Source organism: Dreissena polymorpha, chromosome 1 (assembly GCF_020536995.1).
Source record: "Dreissena polymorpha isolate Duluth1 chromosome 1, UMN_Dpol_1.0, whole genome shotgun sequence".
Classification (NCBI taxonomy): Eukaryota; Metazoa; Mollusca; class Bivalvia; order Myida; family Dreissenidae; genus Dreissena; species Dreissena polymorpha.
The window spans coordinates 184866930-184879184 of record NC_068355.1 but is presented as its reverse complement, the minus strand read 5'-3'; positions in this window follow the sequence as shown (position 1 = coordinate 184879184).

Sequence of the window (12255 nt, the reverse complement as noted above, 5' to 3'; positions counted from 1 at the left end):
GGAATTTGATTTTTGTTTTTATTGCTTTAACGCTCTGCACGATTTAGCAACATCTCATTTTACAAAAGTGTAGAAAAAGCAAACAGCCGATCAAAATGTGTATACTTAAATTCCCCTTTTAATGCACATTTCATATTTAAAAGTACACAGATATGACTTTTATTGTCGCTTACAGTCATTTTTAATGTGTATTTTATATGAAGTCATGTTTTATTATTCCCACGTGTGTCGTATGTCATATTTAATTCCAATGTTTACACTTTAAAAGTTTAAAGTCATGTACGCTAAGTGTCCATCTAGTAAATAAAATACTGGAACCAAAAAAAAAATTGTTTAATCCCGATATCTAAATGAAATCACGACTATTATTGATGATGCTGATATCTAAATGAAATCACGACTATTATTGATGATGATGATATCTCAATGAAATCACGACTATTATTGATGATGCTGATATCTAAATGAAATCACGACTATTATTGATGAAGCTGATATCTAAATGAAATCACGACTATTATTGATGATGCTGATATCTCAATGAAATCACGACTATTATTGATGAAGCTGATATCTAAATGAAATCACGACTATTATTGATGATGATGATATCTCAATGAAATCACGACTATTATTGATGATGCTGATATCTAAATGAAATCACGACTATTATTGATGATGATGATATCTAAATGATATCACGACTATTATTGATGATGATGATATCTAAATGATATCACGACTATTATTGATGATGATGATATCTAAATGATATCACGACTATTATTGATGATGCTGATTCTGTAAAAAGTAAGCCTCACACTGGGAATAAGGGCTTTAATGCAGGTTCGTAAAGTGGTATGGGAACAAGGGGTTTAATGCAGGTTCGTAAAGTGGTCTAGGAGCACGGGGTTTAATGCATGTTCGTAAAGTGATTTAGAAGCACGGGGTTTAATGCATGTTCGTAAAGTGATCTAGGAGCACGGGGTTTAATGCATGTTCGTAAAGTGATCTAGGAGCACGGGGTTTAATGCATGTTCGTAAAGTGATCTAGGAGCACGGGGTTGAATGCATGTTCGTAAAGTGATCTAGGAGCACGGGGTTCAATGCATGTTCGTAAAGTGGTCTAGGAGCACGGGGTTTAATGCATGTTCGTAAAGTAATCTAGGAGCACGGGGTTTAATGCATGTTCGTAAAGTGGTCTAGGAGCACGGGGTTTAATGAAGGTTCGTAAAGTGATCTAGGAGCACGGGGTTTAATGCATGTTCGTAAAGTGGTCTGGGAACACGGTGTTTAATGCAGGTTCGTAAAGTGGTCTGGGAACACGGGGTTTCATGCATGTTTGTAAAGTGGTTTTGGAACACGGGGTTTAATGCATGTTCGTAAAGTCGTCTGGGAACACGGGGTGTAATGCAGGTTTGTTAAGTGGTCTGGGAACACGGGAATTAATGCAGGTTCGTAAAGTGGTCTAGGAGCACGGGATTTAATGCATGTTCGCAAAGTGGTCTAGGAGCACGGGGTTTAATGCATGTTCGTAAAGTTGTCTGGGAACACGGTGTTTAATGCAGGTTCGTAAAGTTGTCTGGGAACACGGTGTTTAATGCAGGTTCTTAAAGTGGTCTGGGAACACGGGGTTTAATGCATGTTCGTAAAGTGGTCTTGGAACACGGGGTTTACTGCAAGTTCGTTAAGTGGTATTGGAACACGGAATTTCATGCATGTTCGTAAAGTGTTCTGGGAACACGGAATATACTGGATGTTCGTAAAGTGTTGTGGCAACAAATGATCTGGAAACACGGGGTTTAATGCATGTTCGTAAAGTTGTCTGGGAACACGGTGTTTAATGCAGGTTCGTAAAGTTGTCTGGGAACACGGTGTTTAATGCAGGTTCTTAAAGTGGTCTGGGAACACGGGGTTTAATGCATGTTCGTAAAGTGGTCTTGGAACACGGGGTTTACTGCAAGTTCGTTAAGTGGTATTGGAACACGGAATTTCATGCATGTTCGTAAAGTGTTCTGGGAACACGGAATATACTGCATGTTCGTAAAGTGTTGTGGCAACAAATGATCTGGAAACACGGGGTTTAATGCATGTTCGTTAAGTGTTCTGGAAACAAAGGGGTTTAATGCATGTTCGTAAAGTGTTCTGGCAACACGGGATATAATGCATGTTCGATAAGTGATCTGGCAACACGGGGTTTACTGCATGTTCGTAAAGTGGTCTGGTAACACGGGGTTTAATGCATGTTCGTTGAGTGTTCTGGAATCAAGGGGGTTTAAGGATTCCGTATGTTAAAATGTAATCAGTTTACACGTTTTAAACCACATCTGAAAAGTAAAACAAACAACAGACATCCTTAGCTAATGGCAAAATGGCATCATTATATTCCGCGAATCTAAATCACTTTGCTTTTCATTCGTTAAATGACGGCTAATAAACTAGTGAGGCGTAAATATTGAGCTCACCGGTGACGTCGGCTATCTAGCCGTAATAAGCTTGCACGGAAGCAGTGACCCTAGGGATATCATCGTGCAGGCAGTTTCCGGACCCGAAACGGATTATTTCTGCAGCTCCCAACTTCCATTCCCCCGCCGACACACCAGGGAACCGCCAGAATCACCCCGTATATGTCAGACAGTTTGGTTTACCATGTTTTCATTTAAACAACAAAAATAGAAACAACAACACTATTAATTCCGTAAAAATAACAAACTCATAGCCTACAAGCGAGCTACTATGTCGAAATCACAATCGTATTTTACAATTTTTGATGACATTTGCGTTCAGATTCTGATAATTATTAAATAGCGTGTTTTCATTGGTCCGCATGCATACAATTAGTTTTTCATGATCTTTTTCTTGATAAACTTAAAATGTGGTCCATTCTCATCTGATTCTTGACGAGATTGTGTAATCACACCAGGATGTCGTTGCACTGTAGAACGATTTTACAATCATGTTATAGAAATTGTAAGTTGGAAATGAGCAGTCTTACTAATAATGACGAATATCTCCCTCCCCCCACACCTAACACCCACATTTAAAACCCGAAAGGATGTCGCACGTTGTAACAACCAAGTAAAACATAATGTAATATACGAGATCGACAGTCTCAATCATGAAGCAAATACTTTCCCAAATTTTCACTTGCGAAGTTTACGCGAAAAAGCTTCGCATTATGCGTCAAATAAACACTAGCCCCTTTTAACATTTTAAGCAATATCTGGCCGCAGTTTCACTTACAGACCTTGCATGGAAAAACTTTGCCTTAAGGGATTGATAAACCACTAGCTCCAGTTCTCATCGTACTTTCGAAGCACGTGGGCGCTCCCGGTCCCTCAATGGCGATGCAGACGACTTCACTGCGGAAGTTGTAGTAGCCGTTCTCTTGAAGCCACGTGTTTCGGCAGATTTAGGTTAGCACGAGATGCACGCGTTTCAGTTGAAGTTGCCACGCAGGCGCCATGGACGAAAACGGGTCAGAAAAGATTTGTGTTATTATAATATCTCGCACAATTTTAACAAGGTTTCGAGGAAATTGGAAAATAATTGTAGAATGAAGTTATAGAATAATGTTTAACAAGATGGAATGGTTAACACCACCGGCGCGCCTCTTATGTCACATGCGAACATTTTCTTAACACCCCTAAATGTACATTAATGTAGATTGATGGAGTTGCCTTAATAAAAATGAGCCTCGCTCTGGAAAAACAGGGATAAATGAAAAGTGTCGTCCCAGATTAGCCTGGGCAGTCCGCATATTAATCCATCTAGACTAGATTTTCGTTGAGAAGAGAATTATTATAAAAATAAATTCCATTAAAGTTGAAAGAGTCTTCCCTTATTAGCCTGTGCGGACAGTGTACGCAAATACATTAATTCTTGTTTTCACAGGGCGAGGCTCACGTACATTCATCATACAAGTAAGTGTTACTTTAATGAAACTGTAAATAGGGCAAGTATACATGACCTGTCGCACCTTTATATATTCAATTTTTATGGTTTCAGCTGTTAAATATTAAGGACTTAAATTAGTTAATTGCAAATGGCATAGTACATGTATTGTGAATCACCCAAACGTGAACAGTTATCAAGCCGTTTCGCAGAAGAAAATAACGCGCATATTTCAAACAAGTGTATCCGTTTTAAACTTAGAACGTTATGATGATGGTGATGATGATGATGATGGTGATGATGATGTTGATGGTGGTGGTGGTGGTGGTGGTGATGTTGTTGTTGATGATGATGATGATGATGATGATGATGATGATGATGATGATGATGATGATGATGATGATGATGATGATGGTGGTGATGATGATGATGATTGATGATGGTGGTGGTGGTGATGATGATGATGATGATGATGATGATGATGATGATGATGATGATGATGATGATGATGATGATGATGATGATGATGATGATGATAATGATGACGATGACGATGATTAATATAATCATGGTATTCATAGTGCTGCTGATGATTATAATGATAATAAGCATCATAAAGAGTTCTATTTTGGCGATAATAACGCTGTTGTTTAAAATGTATGGTTTTTCCTCAACGATAATTACGTTACGCCATCCTTAAATGAAACCATTTTACGATCTCACCATCAAGGATGTCTTCGGTCGCTCTGTGCCCAGTAACGTAAAATTCGGCATCAACGTAAGCATCATAAACGGTCGACACTGACGTCACATGCGCAACGCCGCTAACCGGAAAGTAGCGGCGATGAAAAGGCACACCGGGCAGTTGTAGTTGAAGAGGAAGGCCGGATATTCCAGTCGCAGTATCGCGATGTCGTTCGCCGGGTAGGGTTCGCCTATGTATCCAGTCTCTTTAAACAATAAAGATATGAGTGATAGTAGTAACGCGTGTACGGACGTAGTTTTATCAAAAGGCATTTACATAATGACTCTTATAAATGAAAGTTAAATAATAACCATTTAGTTAAGCGCTTAGTTATAAAGCCCTTTTAGCTGTATTTATAAGACAGCTTTTTTGGTGATGTAGCGCTACAATACTTTATCGTATGTGTTGGTGACCCGAATCGTCTGCATCCAGTCATCGGAAGTGAACAAAGAGTCGACGCTGAGGACTACCGAGTATTCTTTATCCGAAGGCAGCCTGTTTATTATACAATAAATAAGCGACTTACATTGCAAAATGTATCATTCACATTGTGTTTATATATTATACGTATTTTTTTAATTACTTAACAACTCAATTTGTGCAGGCGTTTAATGATTAATTAATCAGGAAAATCTTCAACAAAAGCACACATTATTTTAAACTTTAGTCGACGCTTTTGATGTTTTTTATTTATTTAAAGGACATGAATATAATTTATACATTAATTTTATATAAATGAATCATTGCACAGTTAATATATGATTGTCGTTTTCAATTTACTTGACTGTCATGAAATGTGAAGCGGATGCGTTATATCACGTTATAATCAAAATTGCGACGTCCATGCCGAGACATGTTTTTTCCGCCGTTTATACCCTTTATTTCGTTTGTTTAATTTTTTAAAATGACTCTCACTTTCCAGCTATATCAGTAAACATGTGTGTGTTTTGCATATCTACACTTCATGGGCAAAGCATATTTTAAGTTCCAATTTAATCTACTGAGACATTTCCAGACCGAACTTATAACATTTCATGCGGAATAAAAATAATTGATATACAATCAGGTTGATTTTTGTTTACGCGTTTGCGTTTTGTGATAATTCTGGGCAAAGTATGGGGTGAATTCCTCAATCGTTTTAAACCACAAATGTATGCAGTGATTTTTCAAAAGCAGTCACATCCGCTGTATTCATTCGTTTATGTTTAATGTATTGTATGCATTTCCTCTACTTGTAAATAAGCAAGCCGTTTGTAATAACGGGGCTTAATGCACGTGTGTAAAGTGATGTCCATATTAGCCGCCCACACAGTAGGACGGAACTTACCACTGAGTTTTGATTTTGGTTTAGAAGAGACTTCCTTTATATCGAACAATTCCATATTAAAGGAGAGTGTCGTCCCTGATTAGCCTGTAATCCCCTTTTTGCAATAGTGAGGATCATATGAATATGTCATTTGCATTAAATAAATGAATATCGCACAACTATATACTCATTATGATACTGGAGTTTCATTTCTCATATATATCTAATGGATGTTGCATTATATTGAGAACCTACGTCTCATAGATTTAAAGCCATACAACATATTTTATTACTTTATTACTTTGATATATTCCATTTCAGGTTTCAAAATTAATAAGCAATCCGGCATTCTGCATTCACAAGATATATGACCGATACAGGGAATCTAGATGAACAAATATGACTATCAAGAAACTTTGAATAATAACATATAGTATGCAATATTATATAATGCAGGTATGCGTTATGGCATGCAATTCTACAGCAGCTAGACGATTTACATTCTCTCTACTACCAGAAATGTTGCACTGAGTTTTAAGCTTTAGAACATTTGTGAACGGCTCATTAATATTACTTAAAGCAACATTAACACATTGAATCGCAAAGTAACAATTATGATTTGACATTCGGATTAACATTACCGTTTGAGTTTATGAGATTGACACATGGGAAAATGCTAATATTTAAAATCATCAGATTTAAATTATTACAAACACTGACGAATAACAAATTCAGTTACAAGCCATGTACAAACCTCTTCAAAGCGTTAAAATAACGGACACATAACATTTTAAAGGAGCTTTAACTTTTTAGTAATGAATCAAACAAGCCTTCTCATTTCGTTAAACGATTGTTAACAAATCGTTAATATGTAATATATTATGAAACATTGTAAAGTATTACATTCATTTTCTAGCGTACTAGTAATAATGTTTTTCATCTTAAGCATGTATAAATTTCCGAAAAATAAATTGCCTCAAAGAAAAGTTCTGATATATGCTTGCGCTATCAATAAATGTTAGGATATTAATAAACAAGATAAACGTTTCAGTAATATCACAACTGGTTAGTTACCTGTTAATTTTGATAAAACATTTGTCATTGACAGATATTTGAATAATCCAGCGCTTCACTATTCATTTCGGAACACCACAAGAAGCGGGAATGTATCGGCCGGCTAAGATTCGCATTCCGAGTGAAAGACAATCAGTTTCCTTTCGTCGCAATAACGCCAGCAGAAAAGCCGAGTACATTATTTTAAATCAAAGCGATGAAGGCACTGAAGTTGTTCGCTGTTGTATAATCTTAGACGCAACTCAGTTTTCAAAATTATGTTATAGCTTTTTATATCGCAAGTTTGAAATGAACACAACCTATTCACATTTATAAAGAGTGTGTCTTAAGGCACAGGTCGAGATGTGTTTTTTTCTAATCATTAATAAAAAGGTAATTAAAGCATCATTTTGGGAAAACATGATTTAATGCATATGCATTTATTTTCATTCCAGTACCAGAGACTGTCTTTAAACGTAAAACACCATAACATCAGAAAGAGTCGTCCTTAATTAGCTTGTGCGCATTGCACAGGCTAATCAGTGTGCACTGGCTATTATTATTTTGACATGCATTATGCCCCGTTTTCCATGAACGAAGCCAATATGTAGAGATTTCAATGATAAACACTAGACTGGCCAATGTCGTCTTACAAGCTGTTAAACACTATTGATTAAATACACACTGCAGTAGTAGAGCAGACGCCTCTAGCATTCGTCGTCTGCATAATTTTACTGCAAGTAGTGAAGACAGGCAGAGGTTATCGTTCATAGCTTAGCAAACAACAGACTGACTTGCAGATATCGTTCCTAGCGTAGTTAAAATCAAACTGGCTTTCAAAACTGCCTCTCTACATTAGTGTGAGCTAACGCTCATAACTAACAACAAGCAGCCGCGCTCTTGGACAATGGGGCTTAACTCGTGCGCTATTGCCACAAAACAGCGGGTTAAATTATGACATACAATACGCTATAAATGATATGATTTTACGTGGCGTATAAATAATTTCGACAATCCATATTCTTATCAGAGATGCTTAAGGTTTTAAAATTAAAGCCTGAAACAGTAGCCTTGAGTGCGACTGAGGTGTTGACTATCAAGACGTAGCGGTATTCGTCAGGGTCTAAACGGAACAGAGACTTCAGCGATATTCCCGGGGATCCGATTTCTATTGTCCAAATGGATTTCACAGGGATTCATTTGTCTTTTCCATCTGATTGTATTTGTGCGGTATTTAGCTGCTGACCACTACGTTGTGATCGTTTTTTATTTGCAGAGTCGCTTTCCGTATCAATGGCGGTGTAGACGTTTAGCATCCGATTGAGCCTCGTTCTGGGAAAACTGGATTGTATACATGTACGTAAAGTGTCGTCACAGATTAGCGTTGGCAGTCCGCAAAGGATAAACAGAAAGTTGAATACATGTACGTAAAGTGTCGTACCAGATTAGTGTTAGCAGTCCGCATTGGGTAAACAGAAGGTGTTACACATGTACGTAAAGTGTCGTACCAGATTAGCGTTAGCAGTTCGCATAGGTTTAACAAAAGGTTTTATACATGTACGTAAAGAGCCCGCAAAGGGTAAACAGAAGATTTTATACATGTACGTAAGGTGTCGTCCCAGATTAGCTTAAGCAGTCCGCATAGGGTAAACAGAAGGTTTTACACATGTACTTAAAGTGTCATATCAGATAAGTGTAAGCAGTTCGCATATGATAAACATAAGGTTTTATACGCGTACGTAAAGTGTCGTCCCAGATTAGCGTTAACAGTTCGCCTATGGTAAACAGAAGGGTTTACACGTGTACGTTAAGTGTCGTCCCAGATTAGCGTAAGCAGTCCGCAAAGCGTAAACAGAAGGTTTTATACATGTACGTAAAGTGTCGTCCCAGATTAGCGTTAGCAGTTCGCTTAATATGGTAAACATAAGGTTTTATGCGTGACGTAAAGTGTCGTCCCAGATTAGCGTAAGCAGTCCGCATAGGGTAAACAGGAACGACACTTTCCGCCTAAGTTGGATTCTTCTTTACAGGAGACTTTCCTCAAACTTAATATTCCATAAAAGCGAAAAGTGTCATCCCTAATTATTAGGCCGTTCGGACATGCCTAAGCCCCGTTTCACAGAACGCGGCACAAGTGAATACAAATGTGGTCCGTGCAAGCAGTCAAATGTGCACGTTGAATCATTTCAACGATTCGTGTTCTACTCTAAAGTAATGGTAACATTGCTTCAAGTATAAAGAAAAACAACTATAATCAATTCAGGGCCACTTCGCGTTCAATTTACCGTTGGTTTTCTATCAACAAATAACTCGTATCGCTTTACCTCAACATCATGCAAACTTAGATTGTGTTTTCATGTAGACTGTTTAACAGTTTATCAGTTTATTTAAGAATAATCCACAATACATAATAACAATTATAACAATAAATGATGCATAGCATGTATGAATGTAATGTAAATGATCTATGTGCATCAACCAAATAAATGCTCTTCCAAGTGGTGGGGGAACTATTGAGACGGCACTAATACACAGCCTGGCTCCTACAAACATATACGTGTTCGTATAAATCGTAGGTAAATTTAACTAGTTCTATCAAAACATCTTTGGGACTAATAATCTTTGGGAATATCGAATACCTATCTCACTAAGAATATGATTTCATGATGAAAATTCCCTGCACACAACTTTTAATTTTGGCACAATATACAAAGTCCAAACATACAATAAGATAATTGATGACAATAAATATGCGAGCAATACTTTTTACTCACGAATAAGGTAGTTATAAAGACAGCCCTTTTGACCCGTACTGTGTTGTTTATGCATTACTCGTACCCTAGCAGTTCACACGGTGTCAACAACTCTGACCTTAACATAGGTATAGAGCACTAATGCGCTTTTTCGGCACAGCTGTTTACCCAGCTTTTCACATTAAATGACTTTTACATAACGCCAGCAGACACGCATATATATTTTCGAATATTTCATAAGCTGATTCGAGATAAAACCCCTGAACTTTTGCTACATTACTATGTCTGTGCTCAGCGCAAAGGATGTATCCCTGTTCAGTGTAAGGAATTCCGGACTTCTGTATGTTCAAACGACACACATTGTGGCCCAGTTACGCGTTAACATCTATCTCCAAGAATTTCAGTGTCAGTACTCGTTCACTAAATCGTCCGGTGAATATATAATTGACTATCGATAAACACAGTTTTGCTTTCAAGATGAGAAAGCATACATTACCGAAATAGTAAAGTGTCACGATAAGAGAAAAATCGTTTAATTATCCAACCACAATATTTGCCGTACTTGGTCAGCACGTGTGGAAATTGTTCCTGAACGCCTGGATAGGCCGCCATTATTTATTAAGTTTGCTATTTTGAATTCAATTTTGTATCGAAAAGCATTGTGCTTAAATGTGCCATTTACAATTCGCAATGAGATTTTTAATGACCCTCGTGATGCAAAAATGGATCTTTATTTCGTATGCGCCAATCCTATATATAGCCCATTGAGTGAATTTATAGCCAATAGCATCGCCTCTGACCAGACTGCGAAAAACGCACATGTTGGGTTTAACCCTTTGCATGCTGGGAAATTTGTCGTCTGCTAAAATGTCGTCTGCTGAATTTCTAAAATTAGCCTTTTCTTTGATTTTTTTCCAAAGAATACTATCAGAATAGCAAACAGTTTGGATCCAGATGAGACGCCACGTTCTGTGGCGTCTCATCTGGATCCAAACTGTTTGCAAAGGCCTTCAAAATTCGGTTCCCGCACTGAAAGAGTTAAGATACCCTGAACGAAACGCATAAGACCCATTTTTGCATGACGCGGCTATTCAAGTGTGGTTTAAATGTGTCAAAGAAAACTGCGTTTAAATCAAATATTAACATACGATTTATATTTTGATAGTGAAGAAATATACTCATAATAAGGCATGTGAGGACACATGATGTGCGCTCCCGTAGTATAATTTTATCTACTGACACTAATGTGTGGTTTGACAATGATATCACACATTTCATGCGACAATTATGCGTCTTTCAAGTGAAAAAAAAAGTATGGTAATATACAAATGCATGCATTTTGGTGTTCTTTAGTGTAATTTTGTAATAATATTTTGGTTGCTTGTTAGATAAGAAGTAGTGCAACAACAACAGTAATATTGTTCACGTGACTACGCATTTAAGAGTACGTTTGTAGTCGTGCTCAGAAGGTCTCCATGTCATCGATCACACCTCACTAACTTTTTCTAGCAAATTATTTTAAAACAGATGCGACTACGTCTCTCATGTTCGCTCTAGCCTGTTACGAAACATTTATGCCGGTTTGTACTTTGTAGCCATATACTTACAGTTACTGGTCACGCGATTTTCCAATATTTTGCTATCAAATGGTCAGCATTCTTTTCACAAAACATTGTTTTCGATTGTTTAGAGATTAAGAAATTCTTATGGTGTATAATGTACATCTCTTTTTGACCAACGTTAATACAGTGATTCGTATTGTTTAACCATTTAACGACCTTGGACTAAAATATAATTTAACTTATTAAAACAACATAATAAATACATGTTTGATATAAGTTTGTATTCTGTTGAATATATATGTGTGCCATTTCATCACTTCAGCAAGTATTCTTTACATTTCAACAGAATGACAGACAAGACCGAATCACTATAATCCCCTGACTTGGAAGATATGACATGTAAATATGTTTGATACGAAAAATAAAATTTCATATAAATGTGTACTAGATGTTACCTTTAAGAACGAAAACAAATTTTCAGAACGAACACATGTTTCTCCCATTCATTTAGCCTGATGTCAGATAGTGGTCAACATTTGTCTTAAATAATCCCAAAGTGCCACATTGAATCAAATACAAACTAAAAATCACATACTTTATCAAACGTTCTGCCTGACATACTTAACCTACTCTCAATAGGAGTGGGCTTCGTCTGCTGAAAATACCAATCATGGCGTGAAATGTACGTGTGCACAGCTTAACGTGTACGTTTTTAAGTTTGTCATTCCCATGAATTGGTGACTTGTTCCCATGATTAAGAACGTCATTCTTACTTTCTCATTCCCACGGGTAAGCTTTTTCATTCTCAATACAAAGTTATCTCGTTCCCACTACCTTATTACTCGTGAAAACAACATAACAAGTCTTTGGAGCGACATACATAATATCTGCATGAAGAACAATCCCCAAGTGAAGATCTGTCAGAATAGTTATTAAGGTTCT